Source organism: Maylandia zebra, linkage group LG20, assembly GCF_041146795.1.
Source record: "Maylandia zebra isolate NMK-2024a linkage group LG20, Mzebra_GT3a, whole genome shotgun sequence".
Taxonomy (NCBI): domain Eukaryota; kingdom Metazoa; phylum Chordata; class Actinopteri; order Cichliformes; family Cichlidae; genus Maylandia; species Maylandia zebra.
Genome location: NC_135186.1, coordinates 17,417,590 through 17,428,870, shown reverse-complemented (window position 1 = coordinate 17,428,870; position 11,281 = coordinate 17,417,590).

The following is an 11,281-nucleotide window of genomic DNA, read 5'->3' as shown; positions in this document are numbered from 1 at the left end:
CTGCAGGTAGCACTTGCATTTGTTAGTTTATGCATCTATATTCTGCTTACACAGCCTGGATGGGATTGGAGGGCTGAGGTCTGTCTGAAAATAACTTTAGGAGCACTACAGTTAACCACACGCGCAAAGGTCAGGTCTTTTGGGGTGATGTGTTCTGGGCAGACAAATTGAAGATAAATTTATCAGGCCATGTTTACAGCTCAGAGAGCAAACACAATTTATACACTTTAATTCTTCGTCATACCACCTACGGTCTTGTTCTGCTTTCCTGTCTGTGGAGATGTTGTGACACTCAGCAGTACTTGCTGCCACACATGCCCAAATATCACTTACGCTAAACCCCAGAACATCTACTGGCTCATGTCTTAGGAAGTGGCCGTGAATGCATCCTATAATCATCTTTTTCCCTATCGAGTCACGCCCCTCAAGATTTCCATCAAGGCTACTTTTAATGGGTGTTGTAATCACCAGCTGTAAGCCTGCAGGCGTCTCTGGTTTAGCTCAAAACTTCTCAGGCCCCAGGCTCTCTTAAGTGTCAGCCCTGCTGATATCACATGGGAAAAACTTAACATGGAGCAATACTTTCAAACCATTGAAATATGTATAGGTGTACCCCAGTGACAAATGTGTGCAGTTTGTGCTGGTTGAGTGGGTGACTTGGGTGCCTTGAATTTCAACACAGCGCAACAGCACCTATACGCTGTGTTTCACTTTGGTCTTCACCTCTAACAGAAGGGGAAAGACATGTGTGACAGGGCTTACTGTCACAGCCGAGAAAAGCATCAGGGACAATAAAGAGTGCAACATTACAGTAACAAAGTATCTCAGTCTTGTTTTTTCCCCCGCTCTCTCTCTCGGTTCTGTCTATCTTTCAGCTCCTTTGATGCGTTTCCATGAGAACAGCGAGACAGAGCAGGTAGGTGTTGTTGCCCCTGGTGTAGGGACAACCAGATTGAACAGAGAGGAAGCAATGCTAAAAGATTTTTGCTATCTGAGCCTCTCCAACCCAAGCACCGCAAGGCAATTCAACACAAGGTATAAACTGTGGTATTGCACATGTACATGTACTGACAGATAAATCAGCATGATGCAAATCTGTTGCTCTTAATTATCATATCCTTCTCTAAAAGATTTTAAAAGTCTGGAGTGTGCATGCAAACGTGGGCTCGCATTTCCTGCATTTTGTTGAAGCAACAGTACCCACAAGAGACTTTATATCTCTTGAGAGTATTTGCAGCAGGCAACTTTAAAATTCAGCCTGTTTTGTACATACAAGGTTACACAGGGCTGCAGAGATCCCATTTGTGAGAGCCTGAGAGTCTCTCAATGCCATTTAGAGCCTTCTTGGACACCATGACAAAGTAGAGGGGTGCAGCAACATTCATCTTCCAGCTGTGGCCAGGAGCCTCTGACATCCCAGTAGACAGAGGGAAATGAAAAGAGGGTGCAGCAGCCAATGGCACCATACTTTATCTGCTGAGAGACTTGGCTTATCCTCCAGCTGTGTGGGCACTGCCTTTGAATGCAAACAATATGGCTGCAGAATGTAGGGCAGAAAAGCAAAGAGGCTTGTATGGTTAAGTTGTGGCTCCAGTGATAGGTTTTGCAAACAAACTTTCTTTGCTGAGGATTTAGAAGTTGGGACATCTTAATTTGGTAGTTTTTGCTCAACAGCAAACTTGTGTTGGAATGAAAGTATTGGAATGCTATAGAGTAAATCTGCTTCTTTACATCTTGACAGGTTTTGGCTGTTATTCCCATGGACTACATAGTATGTTTGTTTAACATTTACTACTAATGCACCATTTATACTAAGGAAAACACTAGAGATTGTGACATGACCAAAATTATTGGAACCATCTGCAATGAGCTTGCAGTCTCATTGTGTTTGAAACAGTTGCTTCAAAGACTCCAAGATCCAAGTTTCGTTGTTGGCAAAGTGAACTAAAGTGCCAACAGTTGCATTTCCTTCAGTACCACAAACATGCCTGGTCCATGTTAACATGTAAATATATTTACAGCCTAGTTCAAAAAACATCTAGCTACTCATAATTCAAATCATGAGTAGTGGCATGGCCACTTGTTGGAAGCAAACACTGGTGGCTATACTTTGGATGCTAGCTATAGCTGGAACGAGAGGTGTCTACTGTACTCATAGTGCTTGTGCTTTGTTGACCCTGCTTTGCTTTTATTGTATTCATTGTTGAATTGTCCTGGAGAGACTCCGCCACTCACTGATTACTAACTTGGCACACCTGGGAGGTCACAGAGGCCCAATAAGACGGCCTGGCCGGTTAGGAGAAGCAGAGCGTCGTAGATGGTGGCAGGAGGCAGTGGCGTTGGCGCGGTTTGGTGTAGTAGTACGTGGCGAGGCAGAGGGAGCTGTGCTGTTGCTGGAATAGCTTGAGGCCAGAGGACGCTATGGTGGGGGATTAGTTGGCAGCGGGACATCGGCCTACCTACCGATTTTGCCAGTGTTCTGGGAATCCATCCTACCTCAAAAAACATCCTACCCAATGTTTCTGCGCAGACGCGGCGCATGCGCACAACACCAAACCTAAATTAACTTCTTTTTCTCTCACCCATCCGGATACTTAAGGTTAGGGGTAGGGTTAGGTTTAGTCACAAGTCACCATCAAATTATAATACGGGTAGGACGACTTGTCAGAGTAGGATGGTTTCTCAGAACACCGGATTTTAACGCTGTGGCTGACGGCACTGGACTTTTAGTGTGTTTATATTTTATTGGTTTTTATTGTGTGTTCTCCCTGGCCAGGGTTGTTTTAATTGCTTTTAAACTGTTAACTGTTTTTGTATAATAAATTATATTTTTGTCATAGTTTTATTATCGTTGTAATCCACTTTACATACTAATAACTCATAGAAAATATTCATGCTTCAGTTTTTGGTGAATGAAATTCTAGTATTCTGTACGGTCTACAGATGCTCCTTGCAAACCAAGCTAGGTAGCATTATCTAATAATAATTTAGCATTCCACACTCTCCGTGCAAATTTGGTCACTTCAGGCTTCAAAGTATGAAGATAGCAAAGGCTACAAACACGAGACTCGAGGTCTCAGAATGGTAGCGTACAAACCAGATATCATCGTGCTCAAAGCCAGTTTTGTAAATACCTTACATGTGGCAAGAACAGCAGAACCACTAACTTAAACTAAACTGTGAGCAGCAATCAAATAACTTTGCACTTCTTTTTTTTTTTTTTTTGTTCAAAGTAACTTTGAACAAAACTTAACACTGAAGAGGCAACATGTCAAAACCAGTATTTTCCTTTAAGATGGCTGCATGGTGCGAAAAAGTCACCACCATATTGCATGTCATCACTGTTCCACAAGTCACTCAGCAAGTCGCCTCTGTCACACCAAAATTTATTTTAAATGTCCCTGAGCCAAGACCATATTTCCTCCACAGCGGGAGTAGCCAGTAGGTAAGCGCTCATTGCTACAGACTTGATATAACAAGTCAAATTTACTGGCTACACTAAATTATCTCTTCAGTAAAAGCATAAATTACAAGGAACGCTTTTTGATGAGCTTTCAGATTCTCTTCAGCAATTTAAAAGCTATCTGTCCATGTAAGAGCTGCTGGAACGATAGGAAATAATTTAATCTGTGATACTGAAATTGCACTTTGAGAGCAACAGAAAAAGAAGCATACCACAGTGTCTCATGGGTCATACTTTTGGGTTCACACGCCCTAAATTAAAGCTGTCAAACTCACTATTCTACATTGTTGTGGGCAGATACTCATCTTATAATGTGAACAAATGTTGGAACCAGTGCAGTGCTGTTCAACACCTCACAGCACTGAAAGCAATACCTCAGACAACAATAATGACAATATATATAAATATATGTAAAGACCAGACAGCAATCAGCGAAAAGTGGCTGCAAAAAAATATGGTATAAACTATTTTATCTGTTATATGGCTTGTAAAGTACAGGGTGGGCCATTTATATGGATACACTGTAATAACATGGGAATGGTTGGTGATATTAAAGTCCTGTTTGTGGCACATTAGTATATGTGAGGGGGCAAACTCCTCAAGATGGGTGGTGACCATGGTGGCCATTTAGAAGTCGGCCATCTTGGATACAACTTTTGTTTTTTTTTAATAGGAAGAGGGCCATGTGACACATCAAACTTATTGGTAATGTCACAAGAAAAACAATGGTGTGCTTGGTTTCAACGTAACTTTATTCTAATGTGCCACAAACAGGACTTTAATATCACCAACCATTCCCATTTTATTACGGTGTATCCATATAAATGGCCCATCCTGTACAGTATATACTGTACTTCTCAAAATAACGAATAATATTGTGACAATGGCTTCTATATACACAGTTTATTGGTTCATACAAATATCTAATCACCCAATCACAGAGCAGCAACTCAGTCAATTTAGGCATGTAGACATGATCATGACAACCTCCTGAACTTCAAATTCAGCATCATAATGGGAGAAATTGTCATTTAAAGAAGTTTCAACTTGGCATAGTTATTGGAGCCAGCTGGCCTGGTTTGAGTATTTAGAAACATCTGATCTACTGGGATTTTCCCACCCAGACACCTGTAGAGTTTACAGAGAAAAACTAGAAAATATCCACCAGCAGTGGTGACACCGGGCACTATTCCTGTCAGCTAAGAACAGGAAACTCAGGCTGTGTGTTGGTATAATGGTGTGGTACTTTTTTTTCTTCTTGGCACACTTTGAGCCCCTCAGGTACAAAGTTATCATCATTTAAAGCCCACAGCCCACCTCAGCTTTCTTACTGACCATGTCCAGCCCTTGGATGGCTTCTTGAACATTACAGTTGTACACAAATTGCCTCCACAGCCACCAGATCTCAGTCCATTGAACTACCTTTGGGATGTGGAAGAATCGGAGATGCCATTAAAGTGTAGTCATGTCACTGTGGACCGAAATCTCTTGCCAAATCTGTGTCACACAAAATTAAGGCAGTTGTGAAGGCAAAAGGGTTCACCAATAAGATGACTGGTGAATATAAATATATAATAATTTCTCCATGTCACATATCTATATTTTTCTTTTTAAATATTAATGTCATTTTAACAGTGGTTGACAATACATTATAAACAAACATTTTTATAGGCTTGGCCATTTTTGGCCATGTACAAAAAGAGTTAATGCATGAATTCAACCCACTTATCATATCAATTTAATTCAATTACATTTTATTTGAATAGTACCAACAACCAAATGACCTCCAAGCACTTGGCAACAGCAGGGGGGAAGAACTCTCTTTTAACAGGAAGAAACCTCCAGTAGAACCAGGCAAGGGCAGCCATCTGCCACAAACATTTGGGTGGTAAGTTAAGGGGGTAAAACACTACATATTTTACTTTGTCTTTCCATGGCTGATAAGTTACCAGAATTCCCAAGTTTTGTTAACATACAGTATCAGCTGCATACTGAAGCCACTGTATACTACCCTTCATCAAGGGTGGTATACAGTGGCTTCAGGGGTTCAAAGCAGAACTCAGCCTACATATCAGATCAGATGAAACCATTTTAAACTACTATGTCAAAGCGAGGAAAGCGCCTTGTCTTTACAGCCAGATGAACAGTTATAGCCATGGCCAAAGGAAAATGTCATATTAACAGCTAGAGCCTGTCGTCATCAGCCTCTGCAGCAGTCAGTAAGAGATTAAGGTAAGTTACTTAAACGACAAACAGTAGCTAAAACTTTTAAGCATCCCCACTGTACTGGTGTGGAGGCAGATATTTCAGAAGCATCACCTCAAACTTGAGCATCTCAAATTATATTAATTGGTTATAAACTGTAAGAGCAAAATATATGTAGTGTCATACAGAGAATGTAAGGAGGGTTATGTTATTAAAACACACATCTTGCTTTAGACGTGCCCAATGTAATTACTTTGTTTATTTTGAGGCACGGACTTAAACTGTAATGTGGCAGCCAGCCAGGCACACAGCCACAGCAGGAAGTTTGTGTTTGCTTGTCAAGCAGTCGGAGGCAAAGTGACTCAACGGTCCTGAAACAGCAGTCTTGTCTCTGCAGCTTCCCCTCATGTTGTCTTGCTTTCAGCGGTGCACATTAACATTTTATGGAGAAGCAGTCAATGCATCTACCCAAAAAAAAAGCCCTAATTGGAATTTGTGGTGGAAAATTTCGCCACCCTGACATTTGCCGTTCATGTTCATTTCACCTCCCGCAGGAGCTCGTGCTCTATTGTTGCTGGAAACACAGCGCTGTCCGCTTAAATGTCGAACGGCTGCTTCTTTTACTTTGCATAGTGATTATAATGACTCATCCTCTTACAGAAGAGCTAATCTTAGCATCCATTTAGCAAAGAAGTGTTCCACCATTATGACAAGTGACCCCTATTTCTTTTCATGGATACGACTGCTTCCTGCCTGAATCAGAGAATGGCCGGCAGGCACATAATTCAAATACTGTCCAGAAAAGTGCTGTGGCTGCAGATTACAAAGGAGGCCTTGAACTGCATGAAATATTAAAGCATCAGGACCAGACGAGGAAGTAAGCTACAAGATCTCACCAGTATCTAGATGAGAGGATGAAAACAGGTGACAATGTGAGAAATGCCTGACCTTCCCCACCTGCCACCACTCAGAAGCTATAAATAAACTCCAGAAAGTATATATATTCCATTCAGATATTTGGAAGCTTATGGCAGGGCACCCTGCATCCTGCACTCTGCACAAATGTAGGGAGGAGTGTTCGTGACTAAGACATAATATTGCCAGTTATTTCAGTCTCAGTAATCTGTCACGTTTGAACGGGAGTATTTTTAAGATAGAAAATGAGAACAGCTTATAACGTGGTGATGCAAATACACAGAGACAAATGAGCAAACACTAGAGCTAGAAGAAGAGGAAAAGACCAAATTAAAGGAGGCACAAAGTGCAGCAATGAAATAGAACAAGCAAAATCTCAGATCAAGGGTAATCAAGCGTGAGGCAGTTGTGCAAAATTTACAGCTGTAATTTGGAATCCCACAATCCTGGCATCTGGATGAAGAGGGAACAGATTCTTATTTGCAGGAAACGCTCCATGGTTGGTGGGCATTTCTGTCACTGCTTCCCTCTCGCTCATCCTTTTTCTGTCTCTGAAGTACTTCTTTGTCCTGCACAGTGCACAAATGAAACCTGCGTCACATAACAGGCACAATATCACCACTATACCTGAGCAGTCAGCCTTGAAGACAACGCCATGAGGGATCATTTCAATTGTGGAGGGTAAAAAGGAAAATGTGAATTGATAGACTCGGCAGACAGAGGACACCTTTTTCTAGGGCATGTTAAGTCGTTTCCAAACGTCTGTGCTATTTGGATTTTCTTTAAAGTTGTGATTCACATCTTTATATCTAACACATAAATATCCTCCAGGGAATGTTTTTCCACATTTTCAGGGGCCCTACATGAAGTAGGGTTTTGCCAGGAATTATGGATATGCACTATTTCAGGGTCCCAAGAGAGCTGTTTCCATGGGGCTCAGTCTTCCTTGAGACTGAGCCTCCCTTGAGGGAGACACCACAAAGCAGAGAAAGGCAGAGACCACAGAGCTAATTTATTCCTCTGTTTAATTTCCCAAGGTGTTGCAGAACCCAGAAGAGATAAAGCCCACTTACTATACACAAATTTATAAATTTCACTGGCTAATGAACTCAGAGCCCTGTAACAGGCTGGTGACCTGGCCAGGGTGTATCCTGCCACTTGCCCCATGGTATCTGGGATAGGCCCCCACTACCCTGAAATGGATGGATGGATGGATATACACATAAGTCAGAAGTTCTTTAGGAATACCCTGAAGAGTTTCCAGATCAGAGGGGACGCACAGATTCCTTCAGCAAGATCTGTTTGTGCTAGGACTTACCTCAAAGGTGGACATTCCTACAATGCCTCCAGCGAGAGGTAACCCAGGAAGCAACCTTTAAATGTTTAAAAGTTATGCTGGAAACAAATAGTTATTTTGCAGCTTTGTCTGACACTGTTGGTTACCAAGATCTGTGGCCACACATAAAAGTCACGCATCATAAAAAAAGAAACATTCTAATCATAACTGTGACACTGTGACATAAAAACTGAAATTTCTATTTTGAAACGTCACAGAGAATGGCGATCACAAGTCCCCCAAGGATATAAAAAAATGTGTGTTTCTGTTCTTTTTGGCATAAAGGAAAAGCTTTTGTTTCATTTCCTCTAACACTAAGTGTGTAGCACTATGTTATGTGATCAGCACAATAAATAGTCATAACAGTTCCTAACTTTTATTTCCTGTTGAAAATCAAGTTTTGGCTCATTGGCTGGGGCTGGCACTTCTGAAACAGTAATTGTTCATCTATAATACATATTACATAACACAATATTTTATTAGTAAATGCAATGTGAGTACATTGCAGGTCATATCTTAAGAAATATCTGAGATTACGTGCATTTTTTTCCTTTTTCCTTCAAATTCACATCAACCGATTCTGAAGTCCAAGCACTGTTCACAGATAGAGCATAAGAGAACACACGAGTGTTGACATCAGCAGTCTTGTGGTTTAACCCTGCAGTTGTTGCCGTTCCCCTTATGGACTCTTGTAAAGATTCTAGGAAGGCCTTGGTTCGAGTAAAAGCCTTCACCTTGGTAAAAAAAAATGTCTCTGGAGTGAAAGGTGCTGACCTGTTCACAACCTGATGAGACCAGAAAAACTCCACCATCAGCAGAAACCAAAGATTAAATCCAAGGGTCAAAAATCTGGATTCTTTCCAATTCCTGTGAAATTCTGTTTGCACACTTCAACTATATTGATGGACCAGTGGACTAGGTGACACCGTGTAGATGCAATGCAACCGACCCTGTAATATCAAAAGATACAAAGCAAACATTCAGTTCAAATTAAAAATAAAAAAATAAATATATGCAACAGATTTTTGCATTTCAGTCAAGAAAAATCAGTCACCAAGCAAATGACATGAAAAGACAATGCGCTGCACAACAATAAAAGTTATATGCCAACAAAGTTTCTCTTGCATCCCACAACACCGTGCTCACTGAGCGAATTTTTGGAATGGACAATGCAGCAATCTCCTAATGCTTTTATTTCAAATTGTCTGAGCACTTGATCATGGCTCATTACTTTAAAGGTACTTTTTGTACTTCATGAATATAAGAGCTAGATAATTAGTGAAATACAACAATCTACAACGATCTAAAATACTGTCGATAATTTTTTTTTTTCAAAAATAAAAAAAAATGGGCGCATATTTTACCACCACATCAGTGTTATTCATTTGTATTAATAGACAAGTGCTGCATATTCACTTCACAGCTTTCAAACGCTGGTTACACAGAAAGAACAGCCTGCGGTTTAATTAGAAAGATCTTGGCTCCATTGTGAGGAAGGGGAGGGTGGAAAGGGACGAAGGAGGAGGAGGCGGTAGTAGTCACTGATTGAGCACTCTGTCTTCAAACCCATTTACTAGACGAGAGCTCGGGAAAAATCCAGAGGAGTAGGTTAAAGAAAGGCGTAGGATGGGAAGGTGAGAAAGTAGGGGATGCTGTGATTGCATCAGAATCCTAATAAGGGGATAAGGCGAGAAGCCTTCTGAAGCAAGATTTGGCAAAGTGTCATCCAGCCAGGTGATTTCACATATTTACTCACCTGGCCTTAGTTCTCAGTCTTCAGGTGAATTCAAAAGATACAACTCTGCACCAGTTCTCCTTTGTGCAGGCTGGCCTAAGAGCACGATGTCCCGGTTTGATCACAGCTTCCTAAACAAACTAAATGCACTGACAGTTCAGTATGTGAATGTGTAGCCCAGTGGATAACAAGCCTGCCAATGGCACCGGTGCCAGCACCGACCTGACTGGACCTGCAGAGGTATCGAGTAAATGCCATAATGCTCCCATGATGTCTTCCTATGGAGGGTGTGGACCACCACTGCTTGCTCGCCTGTGGTTTTGCTGTGTAATGAAATATGTCTCCCTTGATGTATGGCTGCAGGAGAAGCCCAAATCGAAAATTGAATCACACTAACTTAATTTGTGGTTGGGGCAATCAAATTACTTGTTTTGGCTGCAGTGCTGACGATGAATTCATCTTTGTGACAAAGCTGTCACAGCAGCGTAAAGGGGGCGGAGGAGACAGAGTGTATATGTGTGTGTATGTACTGTATTGGGTAATAGTAAAAAGAGGTTAGCAGCAGAATTTGCCATTGGTGTTGTTGCATGCTTTATTGTGGGGAATATTCTGTCAGTAAAAAGCGTGAAGTTCTCAGGAGTTTTATAATACCAACAATAACATATTTTTTCTTTTATAGGAGCCAATAAACAGCTACAAATGTAAGCAGCTTACACAGGCTTGAGTTGCCCTCTGGAGCACTTTGTTGTGTGTCCGCATCTTCAGGAGATCCTCCTTTCTACTGCAGCTGAACAGCTTGTATTAAGAGCCTTAAGAGCTAAAGTTTTAAATTGCAAAGGTAGACCTGAATTGTTCATTGGAGGATCAGATCATGCAAAAGGTTTCTGGCCCATAGACAGTACAGATGCTGTATAAAAACATTGCTGTCACAGTTTGCCGAGGCAAACTGCGTGGAGTTTGAAGAGTGGACCCAGGTGCAGACATTCTAAAACTCAAACTTAACTGATGATGAGCTGTTTATTAAGGCAGACAGAACAGTACAAAATAAAAGGGCAAAAACAATGCAACCTAAGCAATAACGTAAACTGGGTAAACTAGAAAGGAAGCACGAACTATGAAAAACCCTGGCAAACAGAAAAACAAACAAAACTCTAAACATGGCGATGATGAGCATATACATATGAAAACCTGAACGCAGGACTTGGCATGGGAACAACACAGACCAAATACACACAGGAGGCTAATGAGGGAAACGGAACCACATGGGGAAACAGCTGACACACATGAACATAATGACATCACAAGAGGAGAGTAAAACTAAAAACATTGAACATAGGCACACAGGTCCCCTTCAAAATAAAACAGGAAACATAATGAGACGCAGACATGACAACCTGAACTTGACAACGTAAGACACAGACATGAAACACATGAAGGGCAAGGGAGACTTAACAGGGGTGGAAGACACAAGGGGAATCTAATAACAAAGAACTAGAACAACCTAGGCATGATTAAAAAAAAAATGAACTTAGAAAACCCGAAGGGCTTAAACATAAACTAAAACTCAAAACGCTGGGTCAAAAGTCCCAGGATCGGGACAACTGCAGCTTTCCAAACATGTAAAATA